We start from the raw sequence: 18,190 nt of genomic DNA on the forward strand, positions 1-18,190 counted from the left end.
TAAGAGGGGCAAGCCTTATGATCCATGTTGAACAGCATGCAGTGACACACAGAATCCCGCCACCAAATCCCAAGAAAAGGGCAAGAAAATGAACATCTGAGTAACCTGCATCCTAATCAGATGCCTCTTATGAGCAAAAATTTACAAGCCAGACTAAGAAAATGGAAGACATGGCCCAGGAAAAGGAATATATCAAAGCCCCTAAAGAGACACAGGATTTGAGAGAACTGATTAACAAGATGCATGCACATTCTGAAATGAAATTAATGAGATGAAAAAAATCACAGCTAAAGAAATGAATGACACTAAGAAGATACTGAACAAGCACAAAGGAAAATTGGAAATCCGAAATAAAAAGTAACAGGAAAAAAAAAAAGTAACAGAGCTAATGGGAATGAAAGACACAATAGGTGAGGTTAAGAAAACACATTGAAGTCATAAAACAGCAAACTTGAAATGATAGAAGAATGAGTGATTCCGAAGACAGAAGAGCTAAAATTGGAGAGAGAAGAATGGAGAAAAATGAGCAGGAGCTCAAGGAGTGGAATGACAACACAAAAAGCAACAACATACATGTCATAAGAGTTCCAGAAGGTGAAAAGAAGGGAAGGGGGGGGTGATATTTGAGGAAATAATAGCTGAAAATCTCACAACTCTCATGAAAGAAATGAACCTACATTTCCAAGAAGCCAACCATATCCCAAACAGAATAAACGCAAGTAGACCTATTCCAAGACACATACTACTCATAAGGTCAAATGTCAGAGATAAAGAGAAAATTCTGAGAACAGTACATGGGAACCATCATTTACAAGGGATACCCAGTAAGACTTAGTACAGAAGCCTCATAAAAAAACCATGGAGAGAAGCGGACTTGGCCCAGTAGTTAGGGCATCCGCCTACCACATGGGAGGTCCGCGGTTCAAACTCTGGGCCTCCTTGACCCGTGTGCAGCTGGCCCAAGCGCAGTGCTGATGTGCTCAAGGAGTGCCATGCCACGCAGGGGTGTCCCCGTGTAGGGGAGCCCCACACACAAGGAGTGCACCCCATAAAGAGAGCCACCCAGCGCAAAAGTTCAGCCTGCCCAGGAATGGCGCTGCACACACAGAGAGCTGACACAACAAGATGACAAAACAAAAAGAAACACAGATTCCTGTGCCACTGACAACAACAGAAGCGGACAAAGAAGAACATGCAGCAAAAAGACACAGAGAACAGACAACTGGGGTGGGGGTGGGGAAAGGGAGAGAAATAAAATGAATAAATAAATCTTAAAAAAAAAAAAAAAAAAAGAAACCATGGAGGTGAGAAGACAGTAGTATGATACAATTGGGATAGTGAAAGAGAAAAACTACCAGCCAAGAATTCTGCATCCAGCAAAACTCTCCTTCAAATATAAAGGTGTGTATAAAATATTCACAAGCAAAGAGAAAATAAGACAGTTCTTAATAAAGAATCCATCTTGAAGGATATATTAAAGGAAGCCTTAGAAACTGAAAGAAAAAGAGAGGAGAGAGAGGCTCGGAAGAGAGAATGGAAGACTAGAAGAAAGGATAACCAAGAAAGTAAAAAGACCAAAATCTGATATGGCATATAATGACCAAAGAAGAAAATGGTGGAAATAAACAATGCATTTACAGTAATACCATTGAATGTGAATGGATTAAATTCACCAATCAAAAGATACAGGCTGACAGGATGTATTAAAGAAAAAGCATGAGCCATCATATGCTGCTTATCAGAGAAACACCTTAGACCCAGGTATACAAACTGTCTCAAAGTAAAAGCCTAGAAAAAGATACTCGATGCGAAAAGTAACCAAAAAAAAAGCAGGCGTAGCTATACTAATACTGGACAAAACATTATAAATGCAAAAAAGTCATAAGAGATGCAGAAGGACATTAAATATTAATAAAAGGGACTATCAACCAGGAAGATACAACAGACATAAATACCTATGCACCTAACCAGGGTCCCCCAAAATACATGAAACTAATTCTGGGAAAACTAAAGGGAGAAATAGGCATCTCTAATCATTAGAGACGTCAACACACCTCTCACATCATTAGATAGAATGAGACAAAAGATCAACAAGGAAATAGAGAATTTAAACAATATAATAAATGAGTTAGATCTAACAGACATATACAGAATGCAGCAGGCAAACTCAGTGGGTTATTAATTCTTTTCCCACGCACATTTATCCTTCCCCAGGATAAACCATAGGCTAGGGCACAATACAACTCTCAAGAAATAAAAATTGAAATTATAAAAAGGACCTTCTCAGATCATAAGGGAATGAAACTGAAAATCAAAAACAGACAGGATAAAGGTGAATTCGCAAATGTGTGGAGGCTGAACAACACACCCCTATATAATCAGTAGGTCGAAGAAATTGCAAGTGAAATTGGTAAATGTATTCAGGCAAATGAAAACTTATGGGATATGGCAAAGGCAGTCTTGAGAGGGAAATTTATAGACCAAAAAGCCTATATTAAAAAAGAAGAAAGCTAAACTCAAAGAATTTACTGAACAACAAGAGAAACTAGAAATAGAACAGCAAACTAATCCTCAAAAAGCAAGCAGAAAAAAATAATAAAGATTAGAGAAGAAATAAATGAAACTGAGAATTAAAAATACAGAGAAAATCAAAACCAAAAGCTGGTTCGAGAACATCAGTAAAATTCACAAACCCTTAGCAAGATTAAGAGAGAGAAAAAAAGGAAACAAATAAATAAAATTTGAAATGAAAGGGGGGAAGTTATGAATGACCCCACAGAACTGAAAAGGATCAAAACAGGATATTCTGAGAAACTGTATGCCAACAAACGAGACAACCTAGATGAAATGGGAAAATTCCTAGAAATGCACAACCAACCTACATTGACACTACAAGAAATACAAGAACGTAAACCAGTTACATTTAAAGACACCGATTCTGTCTTTGAAAATCTTCCAACAAAGAAAACTCCAGGACCGTGTGGCTTCACAGGTGAATTCTACCAAACACTTCAAAAGAATTCACATCAATCCTCTTTAAACTCTTACAAAAAGTTGAAGAGGAGGGAAAATAACCCAACACTTTTTAAGAAGCCAATATCACCATGATACCAAAGCCAAATAAGGACACTGCAAGGAAAAGAAAATGACAGACCAATCTCTCTAAGGAACATTGATGCAAAAATTCTCAACAAAGTATTTAGAAATCGAATCCAGCAGCATATCAAAAGACTTATATATCACAACCAAGTGGGATTTATTCCTGGTAGGCAAGGCTGGTTCAACATAAGAAAATCAATCAAAGTAATACACCACATTAACAAACTGAAGGAAGGAAAAAAAAACATATGATCATCCCAATCGAGGCAGCATTTGACAAAATCCAGCATCCTCTCTCATAAAAACATTTCAAAAAAGATGAAAAGAAGGAAAATTCCTTAATATGATAAAAGACACATATGAAAAACCCCACATCTAACATCATAACCACTGGGGAAAGGCTGAAAGCTTTCCTTTTAAGACCAGAAAGAAGACAAGGATGCCCGCTAGCACCATTGTTATTTAGCACTCTAATAGAAGCTCTAGGTAGAGCAATAAGAAAAGAAAAAAGAATCGAAAGAATTAAGAAAAGAGGAAGTAAAACTCTATTTGCGGATGACATGATCTTATATTTAGAAAATTCTGAAAGGTCTACAACAAAGCTACTAGAGCTAATAAATGAGTTCAGCAAAGTGGAAGGCAGCAAAATCAACATGTAGAAATCAGTAATGTTTTTATACACTAGTATTGCACAAATCTGAGGAGGAAATCTGGGGAAAATTTCATTTACAATAGCAACAAAAAAAACACAAATTCCTAGGAATCAATTTTAAAACAGAAGTACAGGACCTACATGGAGAAAATTACAAAACAGTGCTAAAAGAAATTTTAAAAGACCTAAACAATTGGAAAGACATTCCATGTTCATGGACTGGAAGACTGAATGTCAGGAAGATGTGAATCCTACCCTCACTGATTTATAGATTCACAGCAATACCAATCAAAATTAAAACAGTCAACTTTACAACAATAGAAAAGACAATTACAAAATCATTTTGAAGGGCAAGTACACATGAATAGACAAAAGTATTCTAAAAAAGAAGAGCGACATAGGAGGAATTTCACTGCCTGATGTCAAAACATATTACAAAGCTACAGTGGACAAATCACCATGATACTGCCATAAAGAGAGACACAACGATCAGTGGAATTGAACTAAGTACAGAAATAAACCCTCATCTCTATGGTCAACCAGTTTTTGACAAACCTACCAAGTCTGTGTTAATCAGATAAAAACAGACTCTTCAACAAATGCTGCTGGGAGAACAGGTTATCTATAACCAAAAGAATTAAGGAGGACCCCTATCTCACACTCCATACAACAATCAACTCAAAATGGATCAAAGACCTAAATATAAAAGCAAATACCATACAACTATTAGAAGAAAAAGTAGGGAAACATTTTAAAGACCTTGTGGTACATGGTAGTTTCTTGGACCTTACACCCAAAGCACAAACAACAAATGAAAAATTAGATAAATGGGACCTCCTCAAAATTTAAAATTTTTGCACCTCCCAGGACTTTGTCAAAAGGGTGAAAAGGCAGCTGACTCAATGGGAGAAGATACTTAGAAATCTACATGTTCCATAAGGGCTTAATATTCAGGATATAAAGAGAGATGTTACAACTCAATAAAAAGACAAATGACCCAATGGAAAAATGGGCAAAATGGAAGCGGCTGAGGCTCAATCAGTTGGGCTCCCATCTGCCATATGGGAAGCCCTGGGTTCACATCCCGGGGCCTCCTGGTGAAAGCAGGCTCGCCCACACTTTGTGCAGAGCCACCAGCCCGGGTGCTGCAGAGTGCCACCCGGCCCGCAATCGCTGCGAGCAGCAAATGGACACAAAGGGCTGACAGCAAGCAAGTCACAAGGTGAGAGGGAATAAATGAAATAAATACAGACACAGAAGAAAGCACAGCAAATGGACACAGAGAACAGACAGCATGCAAAAAGCCACAAAGGGGGGGGGGAAATAAAAAGTAAAAGGGCGAAAGTCATGAGTAGACATTTATCCAAAGAAGAAACACGAACGGCAAAAAACACATGAAGAAATATCCAACCCCAATAATGATTAGGGAAATGCAAATCAAAACGAGATAGAATTTCACAGCTATCAGAATGGCCACTATTAAAAAGTCAGAACTACAAGTGTTGGAGAGGAGGTGGAGAGACAGGAACACTTATTCACTATTGGTAGGACCACTATGGCACAGCCACTGTGGATAACTGCTTGGCAGTTCCTAAAGAAGTTGAATATAGATTTGCCATGTAACCCTGAAATACCACTATATTGGGTATATACCCAGAAGAACTGAGAGAAGTAACATGAATGGACATCTGCACAACTACATTCATAATGGCATTACTCACAATTGCCAAAAGCTGGAAACAACCCAAGTGTCCATAAGCCAATGAATGGATAAACAAACTGTGGTGTATTCACACAATAGAAAATCACGCAGCAGTAAAAAGAAATGAAGTCGTAAAGCATATGACAACATGGATTAACCTAGAGAACAGTATGTTGAGTGAAGCAAGCCAGACAAAAAGGGACAAATACAGGAATCTTGCTTTACTATGACCTAAATACAGTGTAACATAATGTATGATTCCACTTATATAAAATGTAAACCATGAATTAATTTTTAGAGGAAATAAAAAGTATTCAGAAATGAGATCTGTTGATGCCAGGGGAAGCATAGAGAGATCAAGAGGTGAGGAATTCTTGTTTGTTTTTCATTTCTTATTATTATTACTGAAATAATGAAAATACTCCAATGATAACTGAGGTGATCAGTGAACTATGTGATTGTGCCAAAAACCACTGACTGACCACTTTGGATGAATTATATGTTTTGTTTTTGTTTTTTTGTTTTTTTTTTTAAAAAAGGACAAACAGCTCCTAAAAATGGGAAAACATGTAAATACACATTTACCAAAGAAGAAACATTTGATTCTTTTCATCACTAGAAAAATACATGTCAAAATCTGCCATACAGGGCAGCGGCTGTGGCTCAATCAGTTGGGCTCCCGTCTCCCACCTACTATATGGGAGGTCCTGGGTTCCCATTCCAGGGCCTCTTTGTAAAGGTGAGCTGGCCCATGCGCCACGGAGAGCTGACAGCCCGTGCGCCATGGAGAGCTGACACAGAAAGGTGACGCAACAAAGGGAGACAAGCAGACAGAAAAAAAAAAAGTTCAGTGAACTGACACAGAGGTTAGCAAAAAAATAAAAAAACAAGCCACAAGACGGGGGAATAAACAAATCTTTAAGAAAAAAAATCTGCTATACATACTAGAATGGTTAAAACCAAGAAACATAATACCAACTGTTAACGAAGATGTGGCAAACCTGAAGCCCTAATTACATTTCTGGTGAGAATGCAAAATGTTGTTGCCCTTTGGGAAACATTTTGTCAATTTCTTAAAACTATAAGCTTACCATAATTCTTGCTAATTCCACTCCAAGAAATATATCCAAGACAAATGAAATTGTGTCCATGCAGTGATTCCTAGGGCAACTGCATAGCGGCCAAAACTGGAAAAATAATACGAATGTCTATTAGCTGGTGCATGGATAAAAGGTGGTACATCCATAAATACATATGCACCTTTAACTACCTAATTTCAGGCACCCTGAGCCTCCCTGGCATGGAGGGATTACTATCACTACCAGCTGCTGATTCAACTAGAGAAAGACCTTGAATAAAAGGGGTAAATGGTAAAGACAAGTGAGTTTACATGGCTAAGAGACTTCAAAATGAGTCAGGGGTTCATTAGCGGGGTCAAGGTTACACACATCTCAGCAGAATTCCAGGGACAGCCAAAGTAGATACAACCCCAGGTACTGGTGCTCCTGAGGGCTACAGAAACACACAGGTTCTACAGTCATGACAGCTGGCTCTAGAGTTCACTGCCTTGCCAACAGGCCTTACTTTGGAATTTGTGCTCCTCAGTGTGATGGAGTTGAACTCAGATGTGACCTCTCTACACATGCCTCTTCTGTCACTTTTACTGAACCTGCGGTTGGAGCTGAGCTTGGTGTATGCTCAGGAGACTTGAATCTCTGGGCTGTCCATGCACCAGCTGGGCCCTGAGCCTCAGTAGAGTTGCAATACCTACTCTCCGGTTCATTGGACTTACCCAGGTCAGCTGACAGGGAAATGAGAATGGTCAACAACCACAGCAGGGAACCAAGTGTGTCTACAACTGCAAGCAGGAGAATCGCATCCATTGGCCATGTGGGATCTAACCCCCTCTCGATTTAGAGGTGGAGTGGACATCACCATCCCAGGGTCCACAGGATGGAGGAATATATTAAGGATTAGAGTGGATTTGCTGGTATTCTACTATATAACTGTTGTGACTCTAGAAATGGAAGAAAATATATCACTGATACGGAGACGATGTCCATGGGAGTTGCTGATGGCAAGAGGGAGGAAAAGGTGTGATACGGGGCATTTACTGGGTGTATTCACCAAATGCAATGAATGTTTCTTACTGATGAAAGGGGATGTTGATGTGGGAGAAGTGGGGGTGGGGGGTGGGGAGTGGGGTATATGGGAACCTCTTATGTTTTTGAATGTAACATTTTGTGATCTATCTTTAAAGAAGCGAATAAAAATTATTTAAATATGGAAAACACTGCCTATATGACTGTTTTCTTTGAAATTGGATGAATTTATGTTAACACTAAAAAATAATATAATATCATTTGTTAAGTAAAAGAAACCTGACACTAAAGTACTACCTATTATATAGTTTCATTTACATAAAATGTAAATTAAATCAGTTTATAAAGATGAAGTTGGATCAGTGGTTATGTAGGGCTGGGGAAGGACTGCTAAGGAGCGTGGGGGTTTTCTCTTTAGAGTACTGAAAATGTCTTCAAATTTTTGTGGTGATGAATGCACAATACTGTGATTATACTAAAAGCCACGGATCATACACTTTGGAGAAATTATATGGTATGTAACCACTACCAAAAGGAAAAGAGTGTCCCTGGGACGATGGGGAGCTCAGAGGGAAGCCAAGGCTGAAGCTGTCCCAGGGCTTCTAGTGCAGCCACAGCCAGGAGGGGACACAGTGGGAGTGGGCGCCTAGAACCCAGACCTCACCTGCCCTGTGTGCTCCCAGAAAGCAGAACCCAGTAAAACACGGGAGGAAGTCAGAAAATGAAAGGCCCGAAAGGCCCAAGTGACCCACCAGGCTTTGACCCAAAGAATGCAAAGTGCCTACGATGAGGAGAGGCCCACACCTGCAGACCTGAGGCAGGATACACACTTTTAGTTGCAAACTGTCGTGGTCCCTAAAAAATTCCTGGGCTGGACACAAACCTGCACCCAGAGGCCCCTCCCGGGAGGGTTTCCCATTCACTGGGCTCCCTGCAGGCACACACCAGGTGTCAGTCACGCTCCCCCTGGGCCTTCCCAGGAGCCCTTCCCCTGGGAGCGATCAATTCCCCTCAGCAGTAACCCCTTTAAGAGCCACTGCTGCAGGCCAGGCCCTGAGCCTCACCTTTCCAGGTGGGAGGAGAAAGCCAAATTTGAAGTGCAGGGGCTTCGAAGGGGGCGCTGAAAGGGAAGCACCCCAGGGACCTCAGAGGATCAGGAGGGCAGAGGGCAGGGCAAAGGGGTGGACCATGGGGGGACCCAGGGGAATGTAGGGAGGGAGCGGGCACTGTGGAGAGGGAGAAGGGACCATGGAGGGGAGCAGGGACCACAGGGGTAAAGAAGGGGTTATGGGGGGGGGGGCAGAAAGGGCTGTGTTGGGCAGGAGAGACCAAGGGGAGGCAGGAGGGAAGTGGGGGAGGAGGTGGGGGACAGTGGGGCAGGAGGGGACAAGGAGGGACAGGAGAGACCATGGTGGCGAGGAGGGACTGTGAGATGACAGGAGGGGCAGTGGGGGGGAGGAACCCGGGGGACAGGAGGCGCTGCAGGGTGGGTGGAAGAGGGAGCATGGGGCAATAAGGAGGAACTGTGGGGGGAGGAGCCCTGGGGAGGCGGGAGGAACTGTGGGAGTGGAGGGAGAATGGCAGAGCAGGAGGTATAATGTGGGGAACAGGAGGGACCTTGGAGGAACAGGAGGAACCTTGGCAGGGAGAAGGTACTGGGGAGGGGGGCAGAAGGGTTTGTGGGGGAGAATAGAGACCATGCGGGGCAGAAAGGGCCATGGGAGAGAGGGACTATGGGGGTGGAGGAGGGACTTTAGGGGGGCAGGAGGGACCTCTGGGGTAAGGAGGGACCCAGGGGAGGCAGGAGGAACTGTGGGGGTTGGAGGTAGCATGGCAGAGCAGGAAGGACCTTGGGGGGAACAGGAGGTACTATGGGGGGGGGGGAACAAAAGGGATGCTGGAAAGGACCAGAAGAACCTTGGGGGGAAGGGACTGGGGGAGAGGAGGGACAAGGGGCAGAGGCTGTGGGGGGTGCAGGAGGGACTATGGAGAGGAAGGGGGGACAGTGGGGTGAAGGAACCACGGGGAGGAAGAAGGACCGAGGGGGAGGAGGGACCCTGGGGAAGCAGGAGGGACTGTGGGGGAAGAGGGAAGGTAAGGGGGAAGGAGGGCCTTTGTAAGAGCAGGAGAGACCTTGAGGGTGAGACCTGGGTGGGAGGGACCTTCCGGACGTGGGAGTGACCATGAGGGCAGGAGGGGCGGGGAGCCAGGAGGGACTGTGGGGAGTGAGGGACCGTGGGGATGGAAGAGGGACTTTGGGGGGGCACGAAGGACATTGTGGGGGTGGAAGTAGCATGCTGGAGCAGGAGGGACCATCCAGGAACAGGAGTGGGGGGGGCAGGAAGGGCCATGGGGGGGGCAGAAAAGATTGTGGGGGTGAGGGATCATGTGGGGGGGGGATGTAGGGGGAAAGGGCAGACTTTGGAGGGGCAGGGACCAAGGCGGGACAGAACGGCCTATGGGGGGAGAACCATGGGGCGGGGACAGTGGGAGGAGTGATCATGTGGAGGTGGGACAGTAAGAGAGGAGGAGGAACTTTGGCTGGGGAGAAGGAACCATTTGCAGGGAGGGACCTTAGGGAAGGGAGAGGTATTTTGTTGGGGCAGGAGGGACAGTGTGCGGGGAGAGGAAGCGTGGGGGGGCAGGGACCTTGCAGGGGGTGGGACTATGGGGGAGCAGGAGAGACTGTGTGGGAGTAGGAGGGGCCTTGGGGTTGGAAGAACTATGGGGGAGGGACTTTCCGGGGATGGGAGGGACTGTGGGGGGTGGGGAGGAAACCTGCGGCGGGAGGGGGGGGAGTGTAGGAGGGACCGTGTGGAGTAAGGGAGGATGCTGGGGGGGGGGGGGCAAGAGAACTGTGAGGGGGGAGGAAGGACCATGGGGGGGCAGAGGGGACAGGGGGGGAAAGATGGCCATGGTGGGGGAAAGGTGGGACTGTGGGAGGGAGGGGCGGGACCCTTATTCTGACACGGGGGTCCCACGCCGCAGGCCAGTCGGGCTGGGCCGGGACCCCCGACTGGAACCTGCGAGCCCTGCCCCGCGCCGCCCGCAGAAGCAGCGCCCCCACCCGGCGCGGCCCTGCCTGGTCCCCTACAGGCCCTGAGGGCGCGCAGGACCCGGGTGATGCGCACAAATTTCCGCCCCCCGCGCCCCCGCAGGCGAGTCGGCATGAACTTTAGGGGCGCAGCACAGGCATCCCTTCGACGCAGCAAGGGGAGGCTCGCTCACCCGCTTTTCCGCGCCTCTGGGGTCCCCGCCCGCCTGCGCCCCGCCCCGACGCTAAGTCGGGTCCCCAAACTTACCACTACCGCGGGCCGGGCATACAGGAGGGGTCCCTGGACGCGGGGCCGAGCGCTCCCGCAGCCCCCACGCCGGCATACACATGTCCCTCCTGCCCTCGGAGTCCCTAGCTGCACCCCCGAACAAGCCGGCAGGTCCTCGTGCGCTCCCCAAACACCGCGAGCTCTTAAAGGAGGAGCCGCGCGGCGGACTGGGCGGGACTTGAGGGGCCGGAGCTTCTGCGCCTGCGCGTAGGCCAATGAGGGCCCACCCCACTCAGGGTCTCCACGCCCCTAAGAGGGAGGGGCCCTACCCTTGACGGACAGCGCCAGGCACCCAATCACGTGCTCTCGGACTGGCTAGCGGAACACCACTTGTGCAAAATTCCAACACATGTACCAGTAAAGATCACTGAGGAGAAAATCAAGAAAAACATACCATTTATAGTAGTAACTTAAAAAATCACATAGCTAGGAATGAATTTAATGATGTAAATGACATACACAGGAAACTACACAACACTTTCAGGAAATCAAAGAAGACGGAAATAAATGGAAGAATACTCCTTGTTCATGCAAAGGAAGAATAATATCATTAAGATCTCTATCCTATCCAAACTAATCTACAGATTTAATGCAAACCCAATAAAAATCGACACAGCACTTTTTATTGAATTGGAAAAACTACCTATGAAATTTATTTGGAAGGGGAAGAGGCCCTGAACACACAAAGACATATTGAAAAAGGAAAATCAAATCAGAGGAATCACACTACCTGACTTTAAAATATACTACACAAAGCTACAAAACTGCATGGTATTGGCACAAGAATAGACATACTGAGCAATGGAACCGAACTGAGAGATCTGATACAGATCCTCACATATACAGTCACCTGATACTTGACAAGGCCACCAAGCCCACTCAACTGGGAGAGAACGGCCTCTTCAGCAAATGGTGCTTGGAGAACTGGATATCCATATGCAAAAGAATGAGAGAGGAACACCATTTCAAACCTTATAGAAAAATCAACTCAAGATGGATCAAAGGTCTAAATATAAAAGCCCAAGACCATAAAGACCTTGGAGGGTAATATAGGGAAGCATCGACAGGACCTTGTAATAGGAAATGGCTACATGAACTTCACATTAAAAGCGGGAAAAAGAAAAAAGAAAAAACAGGTGAAAGGGACCTCTTCAAAATAAAAACCTTTTGCACCTCAAAGGACTTCTGTCAACGAAGTGAAAAGACAGCCTACTCAATGAAAGAAAATATTCAGTAACCATATATCTGAAAGGAGCCTAATATCCAGCAAATATAAAGAAAAGTTATATCTCAAAAAATGAAGAGATTAACAAAACGATTTAAAAATGGGCAAGAGATTTGAACAAACACTTCTCCAAACAAGAAATATAAAAGACTAAAAAGCACCTGAAAAGATGCTGAACATTCACTATTAGAGAAATGCAACTACAATGAAATGCCATCTTACACACAATAGACTGGCGGCTATTAAAAAAACAGAGGACTACAAGTGTTGTAGAGGATGTGGAGGAATGGAAACCCTCTTCCACTGTTGGTGGGAATGCAGAATTGTCCAGTACCAGAAGAATTGAAAACAAGGGCATGAACAGATACATGCACACTAATGTTCGTAGTGGTATTATTCACTTCTGCCAAAAGTTGGAATAAACCCAAATGCCCTTCAACAGACAAATAGACAAACAAAATGTGGTATACACATACAATGGAATGCTATTCAGCTGTAAGAAGGAATACAGTACGAACACACGGGATAACATGGATGAATCTTGAGACCCTTATGTTGAGTGAAGGAAGCCAGGTATTAAAGGAGAAATATTACATGACCTCTCTGATGTCAATTAAGCAAATCCAGCCAACTCAGAGAGCAAGAGTCTGGAAGACAGGCTTACAGGAAATAGAAAGGTAGAAGTGGTTGTGAGCAAATACCCACAAAGGCAAAATCTAGATAAAGAGGAAGTGAGTACTTGGGCAATGAAGGGATATGAAGGGTGTTGGGATACTATCGAGTTGGGCAATGCAAGCTTGACAGGGTCTAGGGTGGGGAGGATGGGTCGGAAGTCCATGGAACCAGGGGGAATGTTGGGGGAGGGAACAGGTGAACACAGGAGATTAGCAGGTATGTGGCTGAAACTACTATGTTCAGAAAACCTTTTAGCAATATGACAATGAAGGGTTACTGGTTTAGGGGTTTGGAAGGGGAACATCTGAAAAAGGATGCACCTGGAGCAGGTTTCTAGGGCATGTGTGAGTGCTCATTTTGTCACAGTGTGTTATATCAATGGATGGAGAGCCACATAATGAGTAGGAAGGTGTTGTACCCCGATCCTGGGGAGGCTGATGTTTTCAGAGGGGATGGTGTCTCTCAAGAACAGGGGTGGCTCCTAACGGGGGAGGACAGGCTAGTATGTCAAGCCCTCAGCACTGTCACAAGTACCTATGAATCTTGTTCTTCAAGCACTGAAGCTTGGTTGTCACTGTGGGCCAGGAGGGGAGGAGAAGAGAGGAATAGAAGAGATGGAAGAGGGGCAGTTGGGGGGCAATGGAAGTGTTCTGCATGATCATTCAACGATGGATAAAGGCCATGTTGAATTTCACTAAAAACTTATAAAGAGTGTACATTCTAAAATGTAGCCCATAATGTAAACTACTGACCGTGCTTAGTAGCTACGTTTCACTATTTATACATCAGTTGTAGCAAATGGAACATCTACATGTAAAAATATCATTGGTGGGGATGGGAGAGAAGGGGGAGAATGTTGGGTATATGGCAGTCCCTTATATTCTGTATGTGACTTTAATGTAACCTAAAACTTCTTTGAAGATATAATGAAAAAAATATAAAAAAGAGGTAAGACACTGAGGAAGAAATGGAAGAGATAGCCTTGCCACTGTACATATAAGACAACACCTACTATTACAGTGATAAAAGGCAAAATGTCAAAAAATATTTTTTGCAATATTTTCCATTTTTTAATACCCCAAATTTTAAGCTTTTTTTAGTTCTAAATTAATAAGTATTTCCTTTCTAATGTTTAAACTAAGAATTACTATTTCATTTTCCTATTAATTGAATTTGGCCATATATTAGGCTTCATTTTGAAGAATTTTTGGATCACAGAGGGTTCAATTATGGCAGGGGAGGAGCACTGTTGTTGGGTGTCATTAATGGGGAATGTATGGGAGGCAGCTCACCTCGGCATGGATATAGGGGGTATAGATATGTTTGTATGTTCATTGAGTATTGACACAGTGGGTAGAGCTTCACACGACAAGTGAGGGAGTGCTGGGTTCCCATCTGGAGAGCTCTGACACATTCCCCAATGGAACTCCAACAATCCCCACAGGGCAAAGGCAATGACCAGTAGAGAAGGATGGTCCAATGATGGGACCTTGATACTGATGCCTATGCTTGTGGACCTCTTGTCACTGAAATTTCAACCTGGCCTAGTGCTGCAGGGTTCCTAAGACTTACCTTCTAAGAGCTCCCATGTTGCTCCAATATGACCACTCTCTGACCAAACAGCATATAAATGCATTACCTTCTCCTCAGCATAGGAAATGACTCCTGGGGATGAGGCTCCCTGGCACCGAGGGATTGCAACCAAGCATAGGTTGGTGATGTAACTGGAAAAAGACCTTGATTAAAAGGGGGAAATGGTAAAGACAAATGAGTTTATATGGCTAAGAGACTATAAAATGAGTTGAGAGGTCATCGGAGGGATTGTGCTTATGCATGTCTCAGCAGGGCTCATAGACAGCAAAAGATGATACTAGACAACCTGAGGTAGTGGTGCTCCTGAGGGCTATGAAGACACCCTGGTCCTATGGTCATGGCAGACAGCTCAAGAGATCAGTGCCTTAACAGTGGGCCCTAATTGGGAACTTGTCCTCCTAAGTGTGATGGAGTTGGACTCAGATGTGACTTTCTACACATGCCTTTTCTGTTCCTTTTATTGAACCTCTGCTTGGGGTTGGGAATGCTCTATGCTCAGGGGACTTGGATCTATGGGCTGTCCATGTGCCAACTGGGCCCTGAGCATCAGTGGTGTTGGAGGACCTACACTCCAGTTCATTGGAATTACCCAGGTCAGTTGAAATGGAGGTGAGGATGGACAACCACTACACCCAGGAACCAAGAGAGCATACAGCTGCAGGCATGAGAGTCACATCCACCAGCCATGTGGGAAAGAAGCCCCTTCTCAATCAAGAGGAGTTGGCATCGCCATCCCAGGGTCCTCAGGATAGAGGAATAAAATATGGACTAGAGTGGACTTAACTGGTATTCTATTATAGAATTATTGTGACTCTACCAGCAGGGAAAAGGAAAAGGAGGTGTGATATGGGGCATTTTTCAGACTTGGAGATGTCCTGAATGACACTGCAGGGACAGATGCAGGATGTTCTATATCCTGCCATAATCCACTGAATGCACTGGAAAAGAGTGTAAACTACAATGTAAACTATAATCCATGCTATGTAGCAGTGCTCGAAAATGTATTCATCAAATGCAATGTATGTGTTGTTGACGTGGGAGGAATGGGGGGGATGGAAAGTGGGGGTATATGGGAACCATATATTTTTTAATGTAACATTTTGTGTAATCTATGTATCTTTAAAAAAAAGAGAATAAAAATTTTTTAAAAAACACAACAACAGAAAGAAAAACAACCCAATTAAAAATGGGCAAAGGACTTGAATAGATAATTCTCCAGAGGATACACCAATGACCAATAAGGACATGAAAAGATATTCAAAGACATTATACATTAGGGAAACAAAAATGAAAATGAGTGATACTATGATAGCCAATATTAAAAAAATGAAAGGAAAATAACAAGTGCTAGGATGTGAATAAGTAAGAGTCCTCATACATTGCTGGTGGGAATGAAAAATTTTATAGCCACTCTGGAAACAGCATAGTGCTTCCTCAAAAACTTAAAAGGATTACCATATGACCTACAACCCTACCAAGGTATATTAGAATTGAAAACAGAGACCCAAACAATTATTTGTACACCAATATCCCTAGAAGCATTATTCACAACAGCCAAACAGTTGAAGCAACCCAAGTGTGTTCTATACATATAATAGAACGTTATTCAGTCTTTGAAAATAATCAAGTTCTAATACATGCTAATACATGAATGAACTTGAAAACATTATACTAAGTAAAATAAGGTAGACTCAAAATGACAAATATTGTATGATTCCACTTATATGAAATTTCTAGAATAAACAAATTCACAAAGACTTCTAAGCAGACTGAAGTTATTGGGTCAGGGGGAATGGCGTGCTATATAAGGAGTTCATGTATGGGTGATGAAAAAGCTTTAGTATTGGACAGTAGTGATGGAAACACAATGTGTAAATGCAATTAATCCCACTGAATTACATGCATAAAAATGGTTGAGGGAAGTGGATGTGGCTCAAGCAACTGGGTTCCCGTCTACCATATAGGAGGTCCAGGGTTCAATACTCAGGGCCTCCTGGTGAAGGCAAGCTCACCTATGTGGTGAGCTGGCCCATGTAGAGTGCTGGCCTGAGTGGAGTGCTGGTCGACACTGAGTGCTGCCCCATGCAGGAATGCTGGCCCATGTGGAGAGTGGTGCACTAAGATGATGCAACAAAAAGAGACACAGAGAAGAGACAATAAGAGGCGCAGCAGATCAGGGAGCTGAGGTGGAGCAAGAGAATGATTTTCTCTCTCCCACTTGGGAAGGTCCCAGGACCTGTTCCCAGAGCCGCCTAATGAGAATACAAGCAGATACAGAAGAACACACTGTGAATGGACACAGAGACCAGACAATGCAGGGGAGGGGAATAGAGAAATAAATGAAATAAAATAAATCTAAAAAAGGTGGTTGAAATGGCAAATTTTATGTTATTTAAATGTTACCTTAGTAATTCTTTAAAATCCTATATAATATATGAGAAATGCAATGTTGGCATAAACCGTCTTAGATGGAATAAAAAAGATACTGGCAATTTAGCTGGGTTTCAAAATGGGCAGGAGTAACAGGACTCTGTCATTGAATCATAGTGTAGCACAGCACCACAGCACTATTTGCTGACTGTTTTACACTAATACGAATTGTCTTTAACTACAAAGCTAGGAAGTCTATTTCTTATTTCTTTCCTGCTCCTCTCCTTGGTCTCTTTCTTCTACGATGGAAGGCTGAGTAGGACGTCAGTCCACGTTTGTTAACCAACAGCCTCCACACACTCTAGCCCCTTCCTGGCCCAAGTCAAGTCAAGTTCCCTGAGCAAGGTGACAGTTTCTTTGCCTCCCAGCTTATTGGCGGACATGTTAGAGGAGCTTCGGGCTAAAAGGGTAGATGAGGAGGCCATATCTAATGCCAAGATAAAGGCACCTGTTTTTCTCTAAGATAGATATGTTCCTTCCTTGGATTCACTCATTTTCAATTGAGTACAGACGTGAAAATATGACTATGTACACTACAGATGCTAGCTACCATTTTTGGGGAGGAGAAATTTTGGAGAGGGGACTCCTAATGAAACAGGCAGCCTCAGCTTATAAAATGTATGGTAAGGAGCCTTTTCCTCAGAAGCAATTTTTCTTTATTGAATAAGACTTTTATAATTACCACCAAATGGACAGAAACAGCTCTACACTTATTCTTCTGGTCTTTGACTTTACCACGATTTCTAAAATCACCAAAATCTGGTTTTCCAAAATCACCAAGATCTGAGCAAACACTATACAGAATGAACTCTCACAGCATTTTCTTCTATGTAAATGCAGGTGCCTCAAGAGCAAGCAAAATCAGTACATACTATGGAACCACTCAGTTTTGAGGGAAAAAAATGAGATGATCTCAAATCCAGAGCATCTGTGTTGCGCAGGATTGAATTCAGTCCACCAAAATGGCAGAACATATGGTAAATGCGTGGTCAGCATATGTGGATACATGGAGATTGAAATGATCTGAAAGATATCAAGAAAACACTGGCAATTTTGGAAATTTAGGTGAGATACAGAAAAAATGGGAGGCACCAAGGGACATTGTCATTGAATTTTAGTACCATTTGTAACCTGATTATTACAAGTTACTTTAGGTTGCCATTAACTACAAAACCAAGCACTCTGATTCACAATTCTTTCATCCTACTGTCTTTGCTATTCTTCTTATAGTAAGAAGGATGGCCCAGCAGTAGCTTATATTGTACTTGTTAAACCACACACTCTCTTGTCCAAGGCCAGAATACTCCCTGAGTAATTCATGGCTAAAACCCTAATGTGCTTGGAGATACTCTGTGTCCTCCTAGCTCCCAAGGAATAAATGATGGTGGA

The 18,190-nt window shown here is 43.7% G+C and overlaps 1 protein-coding gene across 4 annotated transcripts in view; it reads right to left on the reverse strand.

Annotated features, from left to right (window-relative positions):
• LOC111759351 (ral guanine nucleotide dissociation stimulator-like) overlaps positions 1-11,075 on the reverse strand; it is a 127,376-nt gene extending 116,301 nt beyond the window's left edge. The window contains exons 1-2 of one of the 4 annotated variants that reach the window (XM_058285086.2): positions 10,858-11,075; positions 6,545-6,640 (exon numbers count right to left, since the gene is read on the reverse strand). The gene's annotated coding sequence lies outside the window, so the exon portion shown is untranslated. The remainder of the gene's footprint in view (positions 1-6,544; positions 6,641-10,857) is intronic. The other 3 variants (XM_058285087.1, XM_071210945.1, XM_071210947.1) reach the window with 3 other exon arrangements.
• Between the last annotated feature and the right edge of the window lie 7,115 nt (positions 11,076-18,190).

This window comes from Dasypus novemcinctus, chromosome 22 (assembly GCF_030445035.2).
Source record: "Dasypus novemcinctus isolate mDasNov1 chromosome 22, mDasNov1.1.hap2, whole genome shotgun sequence".
Taxonomy (NCBI): Eukaryota; Metazoa; Chordata; class Mammalia; order Cingulata; family Dasypodidae; genus Dasypus; species Dasypus novemcinctus.